General features: G+C 42.2%; 1 long non-coding RNA gene across 1 annotated transcript; it reads right to left on the reverse strand.

The window, feature by feature from the left end:
* Positions 1–8,607: 8,607 nt before the first annotated feature.
* On the reverse strand, positions 8,608–17,501 carry LOC128902896 (uncharacterized). The gene is made up of 3 exons (XR_008463904.1): positions 17,038–17,501; positions 12,320–12,457; positions 8,608–11,308 (listed from the first exon to the last, which is right to left on the reverse strand). It is a non-coding gene; the product is annotated as an uncharacterized LOC128902896 (long non-coding RNA).
* Positions 17,502–18,739: the final 1,238 nt, after the last annotated feature.

An 18,739-nucleotide genomic window follows, 5' to 3' on the forward strand; every position in this document is an offset into this window, starting at 1 on the left:
ACAGGCTTTGAATCATTCCCTCAAAATTTAAATTAAGTTACATGGGTGGGTTTTTTTGACTGTCTAATTGTGTAGGTACCCAGCGAGAAAAACAAAAAAAAACCCTGTTAATAAAATGAGCCTGGCCATGGGCTCAAGAAAAAGATATTGTCCTTCACGCAGTAGTAAGTATGAGTAAGAACACAAGGCTGTGGAAAGTCCTGCCTGGCCTCCACCTCCATCACCATGTCTGTCTGGAGGGCTGGGGTCTGATGCCACCTGGGGAGCTGAGCTAGCTTGGAAAACAAATTTACACATCCAGTTTTGCTAAAGAGTTCATTCGAGACAGGGAACTTAAGATAGTTTACTACAAAACAAAAAGACTGACACTTGGTAAATAACTGTGTTGTGCACCACATGGCTTTCTACTCAACCTGAATCATGCAAGGAGGGGTCTTCAGAGCTGCTCTCCTGGGTAGGAATGGACACTTGCAGTGGAAACGCCAGTGCTGGCTACTTTGCAAAATGGTGCCTGGGACCACCTTTGTGATTGCCAGTTGATTTGGAGTTTATTAAGGACAGACATGTGGCTTTGGAGATTCCTCCTGAAAAATCACCACAGCTGCTATTAACAATATCCTCCTGTTACTTGTAGTTGTTTTCACATTTTTGTCTAAAGCACCTTCTAACAGATGCTATTTTACAAATGCACACTGCAAAAGCAGAAAAGAAGGCCTTAGGTCATTTCCACATCCTAGTATGATACTAGATCTAAGAAAAGCCTGTTCCTCTAAAAATGCCTGAGACAGAGACTCTTCCTACCCCAAGTGCCAAACAATTTACACCAACAAAACATGTTTCTCACTGGGGCACATGGGACTGTGTCAAAGTGCTCCTTCCTTGACAATCCTGATTCAAAAGTGATTCTCCAGTGACAAATTATTAAGGCATGCAAACCATCTAATTTAGTCCAGCCCTACTCAGCACAATTATTTTATTTTAAAAGAACACCAACCAAACAGCAGAACAAAACAAAAAACACCCTTAAAAATTCATCAATTGCTGAGGTTTGTTTTGTTGGTTACACCCTGCTACATTCACACCCAAATGAAAGGTCTTGTTCTACTTTGTCACAAAGCAATGTTTCGGTCCTTCGAGGTCACATAGCAATTTCCACTTTTCTTAAACCCCTCTGGAACACGAGCTGTAGCTCTCAGCCATGCTCAGCCGGGTCAAGCTGCCTGCTGACCACCCTCTTCTGAGCCCCTGTGGCTCAGGCGGTGAGCAGTGGGCAGCCCTCTCCGCCTTGCAATGTCAGATTATTCAGGAAAAAGGAATTCCTAATCTGGATTACATAGCGGGGAAAAAGAACAGACCATTTCATGGCAGCTTTCAAACAGGCACATGCTGGCAGCCGGTGAGGAGGGGCATTGCTGCTCTGTTGACCCATGCGAGGAAGGCGGATGGCTGTCGCAGATGGGTCTTGTTAGCAGCAATATGCAGTATAAAAAAGGGGTTTGGGTCCCTCCCTTTGAAATAAGCAAGTTTAAAGTGTAAAACATCTTGTAAAGTAACGCCTTAGAAACAGAAAGTGCCTAAAAAGGCTCAGTGTTTGACATTGCTTAGTTTTAGATTATGGATAAAAAATCTGGGTCTCTCTCCAACACAGAAAGCAGAAGGTTTGCACATGCTTTTGCCTGTATCTCCATGTTTGCTGCATCAAGAGAGTTGTGTGATGCATGGCCTCACATTGCTCGTAACTGTCTTCTGCTTGAGTTTTAAACAAAAAAAAAAGATAGGTACATTTCTCCTGAGTTCAGCTCTGGACTTTGAAATACAGATTTTTGAGATGAGAAAGAAATACATTCTTTTACTAACTACACCATATTTTTTTCTGTGGAGGAAGTGAACATTAGCCAAAAAGCAAAAATATAATCCACGAGTTCCTGTATTTTAACTGTCTCTCATCTTGAAGCAATAAACAAAGGTTAATCAAATACTTACTAGCTGAGTAAATATTTTTGCTCATATGTATAAACCAACCTAGGTCAGATTCTCATGTTCTGGCTCTGCATTAATACATCTTTGAAAAGCTTTTCAAGGTTGGTAGATTCAAAATTATTTTTTTCCATCTTAACTCCATATGCTAAATCACGGAACTCTGCATATATACATACATATGTATATACAGACTCGGTATATACATTGTTTTTTACAGACCCTCCAAGAACTGTTTCTTTTTCCTCTAAACACAGGCCATCAGTATGTTCATGAAAGTGTCCCTAAGGAACTCTGCAATAAAAAAATCAAAATGCAGAGGTCAGCATGTTCCAGCAAGGTAACACACTCCAGCTGCCTACAAACTAAATGGAAGGATCTTTCCAGTCCACCTTACAGATGGTGGGGATGTGACAAAAGCTCCATCTAGGTAACATGCTCCTGTACAAATCTGCCCTTTCCCTGTGTGTTCCCTGCTACATGGCTCTCAGCAGTCCCAGGTCCTGTATCTCTCCTTCCACACACCAGCACAACAGAGAGCCCTGTGCTGTGGATGCTGTCAGAACTAATCATTTGCTCCAGCTCTGTGGAGGTTGTGGTTTAAGCCCTCAACTTCATTTTAATCAGCCTTTCAAATTTTTCCTTTGCCTGAGAACTACATTGAAGGTCCCAAAGGGCATGCCCCCACATTTCCCCGCAAAAGTAGTAGAGAAGGTAATGGGGAAGTAGCTGCCTGTTCTCTGAGGGCCTCCCAAAGGAGACCTGACCTGCCAGAAAGCAGACACTGTGCCATTGCCCTACCTGGAGACAGCACCAGACAATCATAATATCAAGTAGCATCTGCTGGAGTGATTATGTATGCCTTCCAAAGCTGTGTTGCTTAGTCCTACAAAATCTGTAGCAATCCTTTCTAAGGGTAACAGTTTCAGGTTTATTCCAAGCTCTTTCCACACTTTGGCAGGATGACACTTATTGTGGTTGGGTTGAACTGCTTTAAGCTAACAGTTCTGCTGTAACCTTTGCTTCAGATCACTTTATGTCCTGAAAAATACATATCAGGCCAGACATTACTTCTGGGAACCATATCTGCCTCCTGATCCTCTAAGACTCAATTTCCTCATGGGAAATAAAAGGGAAATAAAAACACTCTTAGCCTGATAAAAGAAGCCTTTCACCTTCCCTACAACCATTGCTAAGAGGTATATCAGTACTCCAGGTAGCAAAAGCCTTCAGCTTTCCTAAGAAGCAATCAAGCGTGAAGCTCTGCTTGAACATTTTTTGTAGGGGAGGTGTTACTAACGTGTACTCCCTGAATATGGTATGTGTTGTGGAAACTGCCACCATTTTCCCCAATTAACTTAGCTTGTTAAGGACCACAGCCTTGTAAAAGAGCTCTGTCACTCCACCAGCAAGTGGGTGGCCCTGGGCCATACCTGAACCAGTGACTTTGGATCCTGAAAGCAAAAATGCATGGTAAGCATTATCAGACGAGCCGTTCACTCCCCATCTGTAGACCAAACTTCTCAGTAAGGCATTTCAAATGCTACACCTTCTTCTCTTCTACCTCTGCAGGGATATTGTGCCAAATGCATGGATGTCAGATGGATCTGACACATTAGCATCTTGGGAGTGACCCCCCAAGCCAAGGCTCCCTCAGAGAGAGGAAGGACATTTCTTCTCCAGGAGCTAGCTATGCTCTTTTATTCTCAGTGAGGAGGAGAATGCATGTTTTGTCTTACAGACAAACTATTAAAACATAATAGTTTTAATCTTAATCATAAATAGTTTTAATTTTTACTGTCTGGCTGGACCCCAGATAGTATTCCAGTGGTTCTAAAACATAGTATGAGGTAGATCAGACAAAACAGGTTGATGAGAATCTCATTTTTTCCAATAATCACCAATAATTTGGGGCTGGGCTGAAAAGCTTGCACAGTTATCCTATTCCTTCTTCATACATTAGGCTCTGCTCCTCCTCCATGGGCCTCAGTGAATCTATTTGCCCCAAGGAACACAGAAGCCAACTTTCCCTGCAGCTGTTTCTACTAGACTAACCTTTCATGGACCCAGGCCAGACCACAAGGAAGCAAGCCACGGCCATCTGCCCATTTTATGCCTTATCCTGGAAAGATATAGCATTGCAGGTCTTTGTCAGCAGTGGCCTAGCTTGGCTGTATCCCCAGCCTGGGATTTACCCAAAAGCCACTCCTGGGAAACCCTCACGTGACTTCTCCTTACTGGATCTCAATTTGGACCAGCTTTCCCTGGATTTTTTCCCCCCTTTATTTATGCACCTATTGATTTTGTTTTCTTTTTTTTTTAAACCTTTTAATTTCACACTTTGTGGCCGTATTTTTAGAAAGACATGACTGCACCTCGTCAGTCATGAGAACTGACTTCGGACTGCCTGACTTCTGGAAAAATGCCTTGGTTGACTGGCCTCCTAAGAGGTGGGTAAGGGAGTTGCGTGGGTCAGGGTTGAGGGTCACCCAAGGCACCCCTGGCAGAAGCACTTCCATGCAACATGGGGGCAAAGTCCTGTGACCCACACCCTGACAGCAGCCTGGGAAAGGTCCTGCACACCCATATCACCCATGGCTGGCAGAGCTGATGTCCTAACCCTGCTCCCCTGCTTGAGAGCTGTAATGTCAAAAATTGTAGCTGAGAGTCAGGAGGCCCCAGGTGGGAGGAAAGAAGCAGAAACTGAGCTTGGGTGAAGGAGAATATGGAGCCAGAAGAGGAGGAGAAGGCAATACACATTCATTTTGTCATTTTGTTCACTCATGTTGTCCTCTGTTTTCCATTCTAGACTTATTTACCACCAAGGTCATGTTAGACTGCTCTACACACAGGCTCCACTGCTGATTGACTTACTGATGCCCAAAGGAAGAGCTAGAACGTCATTGATGTACATATAGTTTTTTAAATAGGCTTATAGTTAAAGATTGAGCTAGGGTTGTGACTTGTAAAAAGAATAACAGGAGGGAAAGGATTCATTCTCAATAGTGGTGTAGGCCATCTTTCTTAACCTTCTTGCAACTTGCAAGTAAAACATTTTTTTTTCTTACTAACTCTTTTGACTAACCTTGCTCTTTTTTTTTTCTGCTGTGGTTACCTTATGGGAAAGAGTGTGGTTGCAGGGGGACCCAGTCCCAGTGACTAAACCAGCTGACACAGCTCAGCAGGAGAGCTTATTTCTGACCTTCACACAGTCCCTCTGCGAGCACATCCACTCAACACTAAGATCATAGGCTACTACTTTTTATGTAAGAGTGAGCTGCATTTTCTCCAGTGGTTCTTCCAGCACTTTCCAAAGAAGCTGAACTGCTATGAGAGACACAGGCCTTCAGGGAGATATGCAACCAGCAGATGTTTGCAGTGGGACAGTGTAACATTTTCAAAACAAACAAGCATCTATTAGCCAATGTTAATATATTTCTAGCAAGCATGTACCAGTCATGTTATTTCTCTCTCCTCAACGATATGAAAAAAGTTTATTTCTATCAATTTAATAAGCACGCAGTTTTCATTCTCCAGTCCTGACACTTCTGTCTGACTTTGCATTCCAGTTACCTTATTTTAACTGTTTCTGAATCCCTTGGCTGGTAAACATCCTGTGTTGTCATAGGTTTTCCGCTGTAAACAGGTCAAAGGCCTCTGTTCATTAACAGCTTGACTCAGGCATGGGACCTCCACCAGATCAACCTGGCCAGCAACTTGCATGGATCCATCCAAGCCCGCATGGTGGAGCTGGCATAGCGTCACCGCAGGGGCGCACAGTGTGGCAGCATGGACGGAGGCAAGGGCAGTGCACAGCCTGCCAGCTCGTGCACCCTGGCCCTGGGCCTCCAGCACCTCCTCTGGGAAGGTATCGCAGCTCCATCATCCTTTATAGATTCGGAGAGGAACTCGCCGTTCAGTGATGTCATTTTTAACAGGGGTTTAATAGCAAGAACAGGGACATGCTTTTACACCAACCAGGCACACAAACAAAAATACATTCACGTACAGGAATGGCAAGTGTGGCAGGGGATTGCTGGCCTGCACTGTGGGCAGGGGGCTTCCTTTTTTCCAGCTCTTTGCCAGATTTGTAAAAGTTAGAAGAATCAGCTTTTTGGAGAAAGCACAAAAATATCTTGTACTCTTGTCCCTCCTGGGTGCATTGTCCTCTCCACATCCACGAGGAGCCATGATCACACCTCTCAGAATCAGTAACCATTGTGACTACGTCGTTGAATTCAGGAGCTCCTGGTAACTGGAAGGACATAGCCCTGGCTGAATATCTGGGTGGATCCACCTGACTGACCTCAACACTGGGGGCTGAAGGTGATCCTCACTCATGTTCAGCCACTCAGAAGACAGATCCACTTCAGGCAGAGAGTAAAGGACACCTGGAAACAGTGTGGTTCAGAAGCCCCATTTTCCCTAGGAATCAAGAGACTTTCCATGCATTTTCAGAGTTTGTTTCCATCGGTATTTGAATGGCAGTCACAACCACAGGCCCTGAGTCAAAGGCCATTGTGTATGTATCACTAAGTGTCCCTGTTAGGATGTATGTTCATTATGGCTCTAAATCCATTCTACGCCTGCAGCCCCTCTCTGATCCCACATGTCTGTCTTTCTCCTTTCCTCACTTGGGAAAGAGAAGCCCTCCTCTGAGGTTTTTCAGGCAGTAGAAGCAGTTAGAGGAGCAGTTACTAACTAAATTTAGATGTGCAAGAAAAGACTAAGATCCAAGGCACCGACGTTAGCTCATTTCAAAATGCTTTCAGTTATGTGTTCAAAGCTATCTCCGCAGGATCTCCTCTGAGTTTTACTGTATGGCTGAGAAGATTTTCTTCTGTTGCTGCTAATTAAAATGATAATCAACAGAAAATTGTGTACAGTCCTGCAATTAAGCCTTCTATATCTGTCTCATCTAGAGATTTCCTAAGGCATGTTTTAGTTTAGATATCTCTCTGGTAGAGAGGTGACACCTCTTCCCACACAACCCCCTCACACATATCTCCTTTAATAAACCTCTTAGATCCTCTTCACTTTTCATTTTTTTGCCTTCATCCCTCGAAATTCCCTTTATGTGCCCTCCTTAGGGAGGAATGTTTCCTGAAGCCACTTTTCTTATCAGATACTGGCTTGGAAAGGAGCAATGCTCTTCACCTCATCAAGGTTTAGCATAGCCCTCTTGCATTTCAGCTCCTGCTGTACTGAGTGCTGAAGCCCCGATGTCTCAACCCCAGTTGTAAGTGATGTATGTGGCATTCTGAGTAATGAAAGCCTCATTTCCACAGCTCTCACTCCCTCTTCATTTCCCCCACCCTCACCCAGCACAGCTTGGAGTTATGGCTACACGGACTTGCTCTAGACCCTGAACCCAGAGGGAGAGATTCCAAAGGGCACCGCTGGCAAAACCAGTCTGTGCTCAGGACTGATGTGTGCACATCCACTCCACTGAGATACCTCAGCACCAGCATCTTTCACTTACTGTCAAAAAAATGACATATTCTATGAGATTTGCAGTGATTAATATGAAGCAGTATCAGCTTCTAAAAGAATATTAAATCAATCTCAATACAGTGTTGAACATGAACAGAAATTAATAGATCCAAGTTGTATCCAGCAGATGCAAATAGCAGAACTCAACTTTTCTCTGCCTGATGCTCAAGATGCCTTTGTTTGACAATTTAGTCTGTAAGCTAAGTGCTGTCATTTGGCACATTTAGAGATATTTTAGCCACAGAAAAGAGAACAGCAAGGACCGCTGTGAGACCAAGGTACACAAACGTAGAAAGCAATACAAATGTTATATTCCTCTTTGGCCAGCTGTATTTCTGAATCCTTACCAGACAGCCCAACTAGATGCCATTTGTCCTCTGCAAACATATGAATTATAAAGTTCTACAAGCACAAAGTGTGCAATTATGGCTGGATTTTGCATACAGAGCTCAAGGGAGAGTGATGTGGTTTCCTACAGCTTCTCTTGTGCATTTCTTCTGGAATCAAACCCCTCCAGCTGGGAGACTACTGAGCGCAGCAGGAAGACACAGTCTATTTTGGTCAAGGAGAAGGTTCTGCCACCATTTCGCAGGAAGGGACAGGGGACTGTAGCCAGGCAGGTCTCTAAGCAGGTCTGTCTCATGCATGGTGGAGCAGCGGGAGGACTCTCGCAGGGCTCCGTGCCAGCTGGCAGTGCTTCAAATCTAATAATCCCATACAGCACTTTCCTACAGCGACCTGCAGGGTGTTGTAAGGCTTCATTAGCTAAGGCTTGTAAAGAATTGTGAGTAGTTAAATAAAAGTGACTGGTTTAATGTTAAATATTATTCTGTGATTCTGTGATTATGAAGATGTTTTTTCACCATGCAAAACTTACAGCTCCAGCCCAGAGAAGTCAGCTCACACCCTGCCCTCAGCTCTGGCAAGGAGAAGCATCTGCCACCAGCAATAGTATCATCATCACTGTTTATGAGTGGGATTGCCTGGGGTGGCCTGAAAGCAACAGCGGTACACTGGTTTCTCTCACAGCTAAAGGAACATTTCATTGATTTCTTAACAGAAATCTTAATTTTCTCCATTGGCAACACTATAGCAGTTAAAACTATTTGCAGGCCAGTCATGTTTTTACCAGGACACTTTATTCAATTACATTTAAAAGCTTTATAAAGAGTCATAAAAAAAAGTAACAGAAAGGAGTTAAGAAGGCTATATTTTAGTGCAAGTGAAAACTATTGCCATTACTACTAACAGAAAAATTCACACTGAACAGCAGTAAGCTTTTACTGGTGCATTAAATAAATAAATGACAGTTTAAATTAAAACATTTAATCAACGGCTAGCCTTTGCAAACCTTCCTGCACTTTATCATCAAGGCTATATACCCACAGACAACAAGAACCTTTTTGTTCAGAAACTCCGTTCTGAAGGGCAGAGGGAGCACCCCACTGACTGTGACCCTAACACAAAGTTGTTCTGCATTGTACCCTCCAAAAAAAATGAAGCCAGATTATTTACAGGAGGTAGATCCAGAAAATTAAAAGAATCATTCTTGCACCGAAGAAGAATGTTCATTTTACTGCCATTTAAATATGTTGGAGATTACTACTATAAATTGCAAGGGCCAGTTTTCTCCTTCATTTTATCAGCTTGTGTCCATCCATTTCCCAATAGTCACCAAAGTACACTACATTTTGCTTTCCATAGTATAAACAGCTGTAAGCTTAGAAAGCCAGACTTGTTAAAGCGGTGGAGACAAGATCTTTCTCAGGAAGGAGCGATGACATGAGCATGGCTGGACACCCGGGTTGGGCCAGCGAGCTGGCTACTCCATGCTGAGGGGCACAAGCAAGGCACAGCATTGCGTGCAGAGTGATATTTCGGGGAGCAGAGGTGTGGCCAGGTTCCTCTTCCCATGGTCCCCTCCCCTTCTTTGCCATTGCTCACTCCTCCTGAGTAAATCGGCTTAGTGACATCTGCCATTAGTTGCAAGAGCTGGTTTTCCTCTTCCCCTTTTAATGTCCAGCAGCCCCTAAAGAGATCCAAAAATGCTGACTCCTGATGAAGTTTACTGTAGCTGGCATTTTTGCTACCTCTGATATTCTTAATGACTTGTTGGTCAAAGAGGGGAGAAACACCGGTTTGTTCATATTTCTGCCCCACACAGGCATCCACACAGCATCTACCGTTCAGCAGCCAGGATGTCTTCCCAAAAGCATGCTCTGCGATGGGTAAGTCCAGACGAACTGTAAGGCCAGCCTTGTAACAGGTTTTGGGAACATTCATGTGCCAGCTGAACACACTGCCCACATTGTCTCCCTCTGTCTGTCGGGCTGCCTCCTTCTTCCTTACAAACACTCACACTTTTCACTTCATTTCACCCCAAACACTTTTATCGTGGTTTTATGCAGCACAAGCATGTCAAACAGAGCAGTCATTACTTAATTACTCGATATCTAAATCGGAGAGTTTAGTCAAACATCTCAAGTTTTCTTAATTATAGCCAACTTTATATAAACATCTGCTAGCAAACACCAGGCTCACAGGCTTGCAGGAAGCACACCACAAATGATGGGAAGGCTTAAGAGAATAACCTGGGGTAACAAAATAAACACAGTGGTTCATCTCAACTTGCTAATCTTCTGAATATTTTCATTCTCAAGTGATTTTGACAAGCATTTTTGAAATTCAACCAGAAGTCTCTGTTTCATTGGAGTGTTTTACTTTGCTACTACAACAGACAGTATTTTTATCATACATCTGGTTTTGGAAGGAATTCTGTCATCAACATTATACCAATTCATTCTTCCATAAAGCACGGCAAGCAAAACCTAAGCCTGGCAGAAAAATGTATACTGTTATTTTCATATCTATAAGTTTTAGTTTGGTCTCCTTTTCACTCTTAGCCCTTAACAGGGCTAATTTTGTGGCAGATTGGCCTATCAAAACTTTTTTTATTATACAATGCTCCTGACCATGTGTATCCACCTCCAGCCACTTTCTACGGACAAAACTGGGCTTTTTCAAATGGAAGAGGAACCTTGTTCTCTACCCTCTCTCATTTAGATGATGAAGGTCTCTACCAAGACTAGACCTAGCTCTTCCTTGCTGACTTTTCCACCCAAGAAGAGACCTTAGATCTCCAGCATAAGTAGGTATAGGTGGTAAAGCTGTTCCTGACATATCCAACTTCTGGAAAAGCTGTAATTCAAATGGGAAAGAGCTAAAGCTTGGTCCTTTTCACATGCTTTGGTCACCACAGGACACATACAAGGTAAATGACGCGCACGGCTGAAGTCCATGATGCTGCAGAAACCGGGTGCCAGAGCAGCGGTGAGGGACTGTGGGCAGAGGTCTCATGGGACTCATCAAGTCTTCAGTAGAAGGGGCCATCAGAAAAGTAGATATCAATCTATTTTGTGATTTCTCTTTTTTACCCAATCGTCCTTGAGGGCAGCTGTGTCACTCTGAGGAGTGCCGCCAGAACACAAAGCATATTCCCAGAATAACTTTTGCATTATGATGTGCTTTCTAGCAGCACTAGTAAAGAAATTATTTTAACAATCCCTTTCATCAACCTAAAGATTTTCTCAGGGTGTCCTCAAGCCTTTTTTTTGCTTTTTCAGTAAGAGCGTCTTGTACAGCCTTAATCCATCTTGTAGTTTTGAATCTCTAAAGGTTAGTGCCATTTCAGCTCCTTGTAGGTGGTTCCCCTGCAGTCATCTGTTCTTTTGAATGCGCTGGCTAACATTTTTGCCTTGTAGCACATACATCTTGTGGAAACACCTCATTCCTCATTTATGGCTCAATCCTGCCACTCCTCAGGGGAACTCTTTCTTGTCTTTCCAGTGGGAATAAGAGACAGATATCACTATGCCTGCCAAATTTAACATTGAATCATCCTCTTATTATCTTTAGCAGACATGGCTATGAACATGAAGTTCAGTGCTTCCACCTGGTGAACGTGCCCATGTTTCTCGGAAAGCGGGATGGCCTCTGTGTGTTTTGCCCAAACAATGGTCCACGACATATTCACAAGACCATCTCTCTGCCTAAGCAGGGGGACAAGGAGACACAATGTCCCTCATTGCTCCATATCCCGACCTATTCCTATTTCATTTAATAAGTCCATATGAAGTTGATTTTTTGCAACCTACATTGTTGTTTACTCTTGATAAAGATCTGTTAGAGTTACAGCAAGATATGTAAGATCACACTTACTAAGCACATGAATAGCAAGACACAGAAATAAATAGTATTTAATTGTGACATATCCCAGCTGCTTCTAACAGCATTGCATGAAGTCCCAAGGGAGAGTCATAGCTACGCATGTAATTCTCACTCTGGTGAGAATGAACCAAATGATCCTGGCGCTGGTCACCATGGCAGGTAACCTGTCCTAGTATTTTGCCTGATGGAATTAAGGTATTAACTGTCTAGAAAACTATTAAAAACAAAAATAACATGAAAGCAGTCTTGACAGAGTAAAACTTATGCCATTTCCCAGTGCTTCTGGAATCTCTTAAATCACCCTCAGGGAGGAACTTTTTCTTGTTTGGCATGGTTTAATGATGGCCACAGAAAAGAACTAATTAACCTAATGCCAGGAAACCTAATGTGCAATATTGAGCATGGCATTATTAGCTGTACAAGTGCCAAAGAAGTCTTTTTTTCCCCCCAATTATTGTGCAATTTTTGTTACTGTTGATCAAGTTATGCCAAAAGACGTTTGACCTAACTACATGATCTTATAAAATTTACCTTTATATAGCTTCTTCTATGCTTGATCATCACCAAATACTTTAATAAAAGACTTATTTACAGAGATGGAGAGAGACATCTTTATACTCACGTGGAAGACAATAAATCTGTAGCAACAAATAGATAAAAATCAAGCAAACGTTAAATTCATTAGGTCTGACATGTCCATGGTGCTTCAAGGTGGAAGAGAAATGAATTCAGTCTCCTAAACCTGCACAGACTTCATCTACTGTGGGTGGAGAGAGAAATTTTAGTATGTAAAGTAAACAAACATGTAAGAAAAAGAGTTGAGTATCTCTACGAAGACACAATTTTGCCCCTGCAGTCTCCTTTAATTGACTGAAGAGGTTTTGCCGTACTGCTCCCTGCTATTATCTGTCAGTAAGCTTAAACTGCTTCTTAGAACATTGTCCTGAATAAATGAACCTCTAGATTAAATCATTGTGATGGACACATAAACACACAAGCGGAGGAAGAGGAAGAATTACAAATACCCTCATAAAATTTATGTCTCCTGTCTTGGGAATTCCTTAATGTTTCAAGGTTTTATCCCATTAGCACCACATCAGAAACATGAACCTAAGTGGCTTTCTCTCCCCCATAGTGAAAAAAAAAACATGATTTGATACCAAATCTGGTAGACAATTATTTTTTCTGTGAAACTTGCAAAACATTACTGCCAACATGAGTTACCACTCATGAAGGTAATGGCGGTAATCTCCTTTAAAACATTTATCAGCTTACTGTAAATTAGGTAACCTCCATCTACAAAAAGTGCCAAATTCATATTCAAGAGCTGATGTATGTGATACTTATAGAAATGTATAAGGTAGGTAGAGGCATGAGTCCAAAATGTGCTTAAGGAATTAACAATTGCAAAGCACATAAAATCCTTAAAGAATTTGTCTGCCCTCCGTATTGTGAAGGACAGAGAAGCTAAATAGCTCTAAGCACTCTCCCTACTAAGAGAGGAAGACCTTTTCAACCTAGGACTTTTTTTTTTAATACTTTAGCATATTGATCAAGTGTTAAGCTATCAGCCACTGATCAATAATTCATTATGTTGGCTAATGCACTTAACTGCTAAACTAGCTGTGGCAGACTCCTTATCCTGAGCATTAAAGCTCTGAAATTAAAAGGGAGCAGGTCTGCTGAACTCTGGTTGTATCAGAACCCAGAAGACTCCAAGTTCCTTCCTGATGAAAAGTGTATAAAGCTACTAAAGTCTAATCCTACTATTTTATATTTAGTTAAAAAAATCTTGCAAGTGAGGTGCCCATCTAATTGCAAAATGTGGAGGCTCAACCTGCTTGGTGAAAAAGAATTCTTGCAACAAAGCAGGAGGGAAAAAAGAAAAAAAACCAGTAAAAAAAGAGAAATCTCACTTCTCCCAAAACCCATCCTCAGGCACAAACATGTTCAGCTTTGCTTAGCCTAGGAGCAGAAACAATCAGAGCCGCCACCAGAGCAAGTGTTTTTGCTGGGGTGAGCCCCTGCATGGTGAGGATGCCAGAGCATCAGCCACCACAGAATGAGCGTAATGTGTGGCTGTTCAAAAGCAAAGTGCGCTCTGTCACAGTCATATTACAGCTTGGTTGTAAAAGAAAACATTTTAACTTTCATGTGACAGATCTTAGGAGAAAAAAAAAAAAAACACGGTTCTGAAATGCAAAGCTAAACTGTCTGGATTTGTCTTTTTTTTTTTTTTTCTTTCTAGTTTAGGCAAAGACCACATTCCTCCCCCAAATCACTTATTCACACAGATTCACACTTCCCCAGGAAGTAATTTGTGACAGTGAAAGGATAGCAAATTGCTGTGATTCTGGATCTCCTGATATGTCAGGGACATTTAAGACAAGTTGACGGTGACATTTTCTGAGTTACGTTTTATACAACTTTTTTGTGAGCTTATTCAGGGAACCTGGGGAGAAGAGCATGCTGGATGTGTCTGGAGTGTCCTTGTGCTGACCTCCTCCAGAGCTGTGTCTCCTTGGGAAGCCTAGCTAGTGTTAAGGGTGTGCTTGAGTTTTCATTAAAAGATGTTTTTCAGAAATAGTTTCTTCTCATTAGTTTTCCTATTACCACTAAGGTAAAGTTGCCTCCTGGTTTCTGATGCTTTTCAGGGATCAAGTTCAGTTAGATATGTACTTCTGAAAAATGAGGAAATGAAGAGAGCAAATCTATGCTATAGCTGCAGAAGTCTTAACCATCCGTCTTTTAACAACGGCCTGTCTCTAGCAATGGAGATTCCAATTACACAAAGTATTTTCAAATCAGCTGGACCAAATTACTTACCCAGAGCGGAAGGTCTCTTCGTATCAGTAAGGCTGATTATTAAATAAATATTAAGTGGGATATATTCAAGTGTAATTTCTTTGCTTCAAAACAGAGAAACAGTTTTCCAACCTGATATTAGTTTGCCAGAGATTTTTCAAGATTTTATCAAAAAAGAGTGAAGAGTCTAAAATGAATACAACGAATAGCAGTCATATGGTTTCACGTTCTGTAAATGCTTGTTCTTTTATTTTTTTAAAAAATATATTTTAACTAGTCTGTGTTGATGCAAATAATTTTCTTACTATCACACAACATTTTGACCAAAAAGCTTGCATTGTCTGGAATTTCTATGGATTTCAAAGTGTCCCACTGATCATTCTCGGAACTGTGACATTAATGAAAAGCTATCAAGAAGCAGGCCTATGAGAAAAGAGGTATTCCCAAGAAAATGTCGTTGGTCCAACGTTAGTTGACATTATCAGTGATCCAGGTGACCAGAATGACAGGACAAAATTCTCAACAAGTAAATATGCAGGCATCAGAAAGACTGGTGCGATGGCAAATAACAAGAACAGGTTGGTCTTCTGGACTGACCTGAATCACCTCACTAAATGGTCTCCATACCATGTAAGGATAGCACTGCACTGCACTGCAGCAAGAAAAATTATGAAAGAGATGGTCTGATAATTATGTGCCTGAAGAGCTGCTTCCAGGAAGAACAGAGAAAAGGCAAAGGAGAGGGGTTTACCTAGGCTTAAAATTCACAGATGGGAGCCTAAAATAGATAAATGAGGCCTTGCAATAAGATACTGCTTCACAGCAGTGAAGATAATTAAAAGGTAGGGGGGATTACTGGAAGTCTCGGTAGACTTCCAGTCAGTCTTTAAAATGAGATGCCCTGATTTTCTAGAGGGCTTACATCCTTTAACCCTCTTCCTGGAGAAATTAAATGGCCTCCTATGCAAAGCAGGTCATGAGTAGATGACCATAGTTGTTCCTTGGGGCCTTACAGCCTGCAAATAATTTATTGACAAGTCAGATGTTAAGTTTACAACACAGCAGAGAGGAAAAAAGCCACCTTGGCTTTGCATAGCATCTGCAAAATAAGCAGTCTGGCTTTAGACATCTCTGAACACCAGCTCAGGCCACCACCTCCCCAAACAGAATCTCACTAAAATAGAGTCCAGAGAGGAATAACACAAACCGTCCAGACAAGGAGTGATTTTTGAGCAGAAATTCTGGTGTGTGACCAGATCAGACACAGTGCCACTATAATATCTTAGAGAGGTCAGTACTAGGGTGATGCAGAAGTGTTTCAAGTGCTTTAACTACAAGAAAAACGCTGTAATTAAGAAAAGCAAAGTGTTAGGGACTTGTAGGTTTTGCTGTGGACTTGTAAAACTGCATTGAAACACAACAGGAAAAGGTGTCCTGCATTTCAAGGACATGAACCCAATGGTTTAACAAGACATCATCTTTAACTTGCTTAATCAATGCACTATTTACAGCATTTCTGAAGGCCCTGGATTTCACCAGTGTGTCGCGCTCCCCACATCACACTGATAAGGGATCTGAGCATGGAGCATCCTCCCGTACCATGACATGCACCACAGCCCCTGAATCCTCCTCCTCACTGATATTGGAAATGTAAAGTGAGCTCATTGCCTCTGCACAGCCCCTAAAAACACAAATCTGCGAGGATAAATGACAGCCAAGGCAGAACAGGGCCCTTTGAATGAGAGATACCACTCAAATTCGAAGAAGTGTAAAAAAGAAAAACAGAGGATGTTGTGCCACTGAAAGGGAGGCAGAGAAACACAATACATCAGCCTTGAATAAAAATGAAAAACTGATCACTCTATACTAAGGCTGTGGATAGAACATTTCATCCCCTTTTTTGTATTCTGATCAGTCAGGCAGGCATAAAAATGACCTTTCTTGCATGCATGTTTTCAGAAACCTGTTTCAAGCAGATGTTTATTTTATCTGACTGGATCTCAGCTGGCCTTCAGCACAGATGATACCAGATGTTTTCTATTTAAGGACTGTTCTCTGAAAAGTTAAGCCTGGGCGGTACAGCAGGTGTCTGCGTGAGCACTTCAATGTCTGCATCCCCGGGATCAGTCGGTGCTTTGTGACTTCAGTGAAGGCTGCCAGTGAGCAGGAAAGCTGCCTGTTGTTTGGGCACTGTTTCACATATGTTGCCTGAGGTCTAGGTAGGATTTGAAGGTTCCTGTGCTGGCCCCAGGCCCCTGACAAGCAGCATCAGAGGTGCTCTCTGACAGCTTGTTGATGGTGACAGCTTCCAGTGGTGCCATCACATGAGGCTTTGAGTCATCCCTTTCTCCTACTAGAGCAAGGTTTTCTCAACAATGAACAGGAGTCAAAACCAAGAGTGTTTCCTTCCTTTCAGCCCCACTGCAACGGACTCTAGACACCTTTCCCACCATGTTTTGTCTGGAGTCCAAACCCAGAGAAAGCTGCCTGTTGAAACTAAAAGGATGAAAGACCGCCTCTTGCTATTTAGCTTACCTAGTATGATGTATGAGACCAGCTGAAATAGGCCATAGCAAAAGGTCTGTCTGGCTCGGCATCTTCTCTCTAACAGTGGCCAAAAGCAGGTGTCCGTGGAAGGGTGGCAGATAAGGATGCACCAATAGGATACTTTACCCAACTAATGTCCCAACATCTGGTGTCATGTGGCTGAGGGCCACAGTGAACCATGCGCAGTTCCTGTATATTGGGTAACGCCCAGTGCATTTATCAGGCATTAACAGATCCGGTCTCCACACTTGAACTTGGGCATCTACAATATCCTGTGGCAGAGAGTCCTGTGGCAGACAGTTGAGCTATGCATTACTTGAGCAAATTAAGAGTGAGCAGGTAATGTTCACATTGTGGGAATCACCCCCTGTCTGTTTTACACCCAACATCTGTTAACAAGAGTATAAAAGAAAAAGAGATTAAGTACGCCGAAAGGTGGAATGCCATAACAAAGAAAGGAGAAAATGAAACATTGACTTCAATACATTGCTGGTCTCTTGCTTGCCTTTGGTCCTAACTGAGAGGTATTGTAAAGCTAGAAAGGTAACAATTGCATTTTGTTTGAGTTTTATTATTATCATTATTGTTATTAATATTACTACTACTACTACAAATATCTGCTTAGTCTGTATCAAAACCCTAGAACTTAACCATACTATGCGTCCCAGACACTATAACTTAATTTAGTTAGCTGGCATCTTGCACATTTTCTTGAAGAAAAGGTACTCATTTTGTTAGGAAAGTTTAAGTTTAGGATTGCAACATACAAGGAGGCAACAGGAAGACAGTCAAGGGAAGCAAAGTGTTCGAAAAATGAGAATAATGGGCTAATCAAAGAAGAGAATATAAATTCCTAAAACCATAAGGATATTGATGAAACCTCAAACAGGTGAGAGTTATCACAGTGAAGCTGCTTCTTCTTTTGTGCTTCCAAAGACATTGACTATGTCTTACTGTAACTACCTGCCTGTAGACATGCAGCAGTCTGAGACAAAATCCCAGCAAGTGGAAAGGTGGAATGAAAGAGGGGCTTTACTGACTTCTAATAAGTGAGTAGAAGAGTGGTAGAGAGACATCTGCCAGTCCTAATCCACTTATCAGCCAGGATTTCGACTTTGAGGAGATTTCTTAGTCTGGACACAGAGGAAGGAAAGTGAAGAAGAATTAAAAGATGTCTGTTTGCTCAGTCGCTTTGTTATGAATCTAAAGGATTTGACTGGAGGAACACATTTGGACTTAGATTTTTCCACTGTAAGTATCTTGGTTTGTTTGTGGAAAATTATAGATCACAGTTCACAGAGCAGTCAAATTTCCTTGCACATGTCACTGGGGATTGTAAGGTTGTTTTCAAGACATTTGTAGCCCTCTGGAGCTTTCCAGCCACGACCTACATCTTCATATAATGAGTCGTTATTGCTGCCGTATCTGAGAGCCTGTAGGCAAAACCGAGCACAGACTAATACGTCCAGAGCCAGTTTGCATGCTTGCAAAGAAGGAGCACATATACATACAGACAGATGCACGATCAAGGGACAAAAATAACTCTGAAAAGACATCACCACTGTCCCCAAGAGGCAGTTGGCTCTTAAACAAGATCGTTTCACCAGTATATTCCAGGATTTGATTTCATTACTATGGATGACAGGAAGTCATCCTCTTTCATCCATGCGGGGATATAGAGATTACTGAA

This window comes from Rissa tridactyla, chromosome Z, assembly GCF_028500815.1.
Source record: "Rissa tridactyla isolate bRisTri1 chromosome Z, bRisTri1.patW.cur.20221130, whole genome shotgun sequence".
Lineage (NCBI taxonomy): Eukaryota > Metazoa > Chordata > Aves > Charadriiformes > Laridae > Rissa > Rissa tridactyla.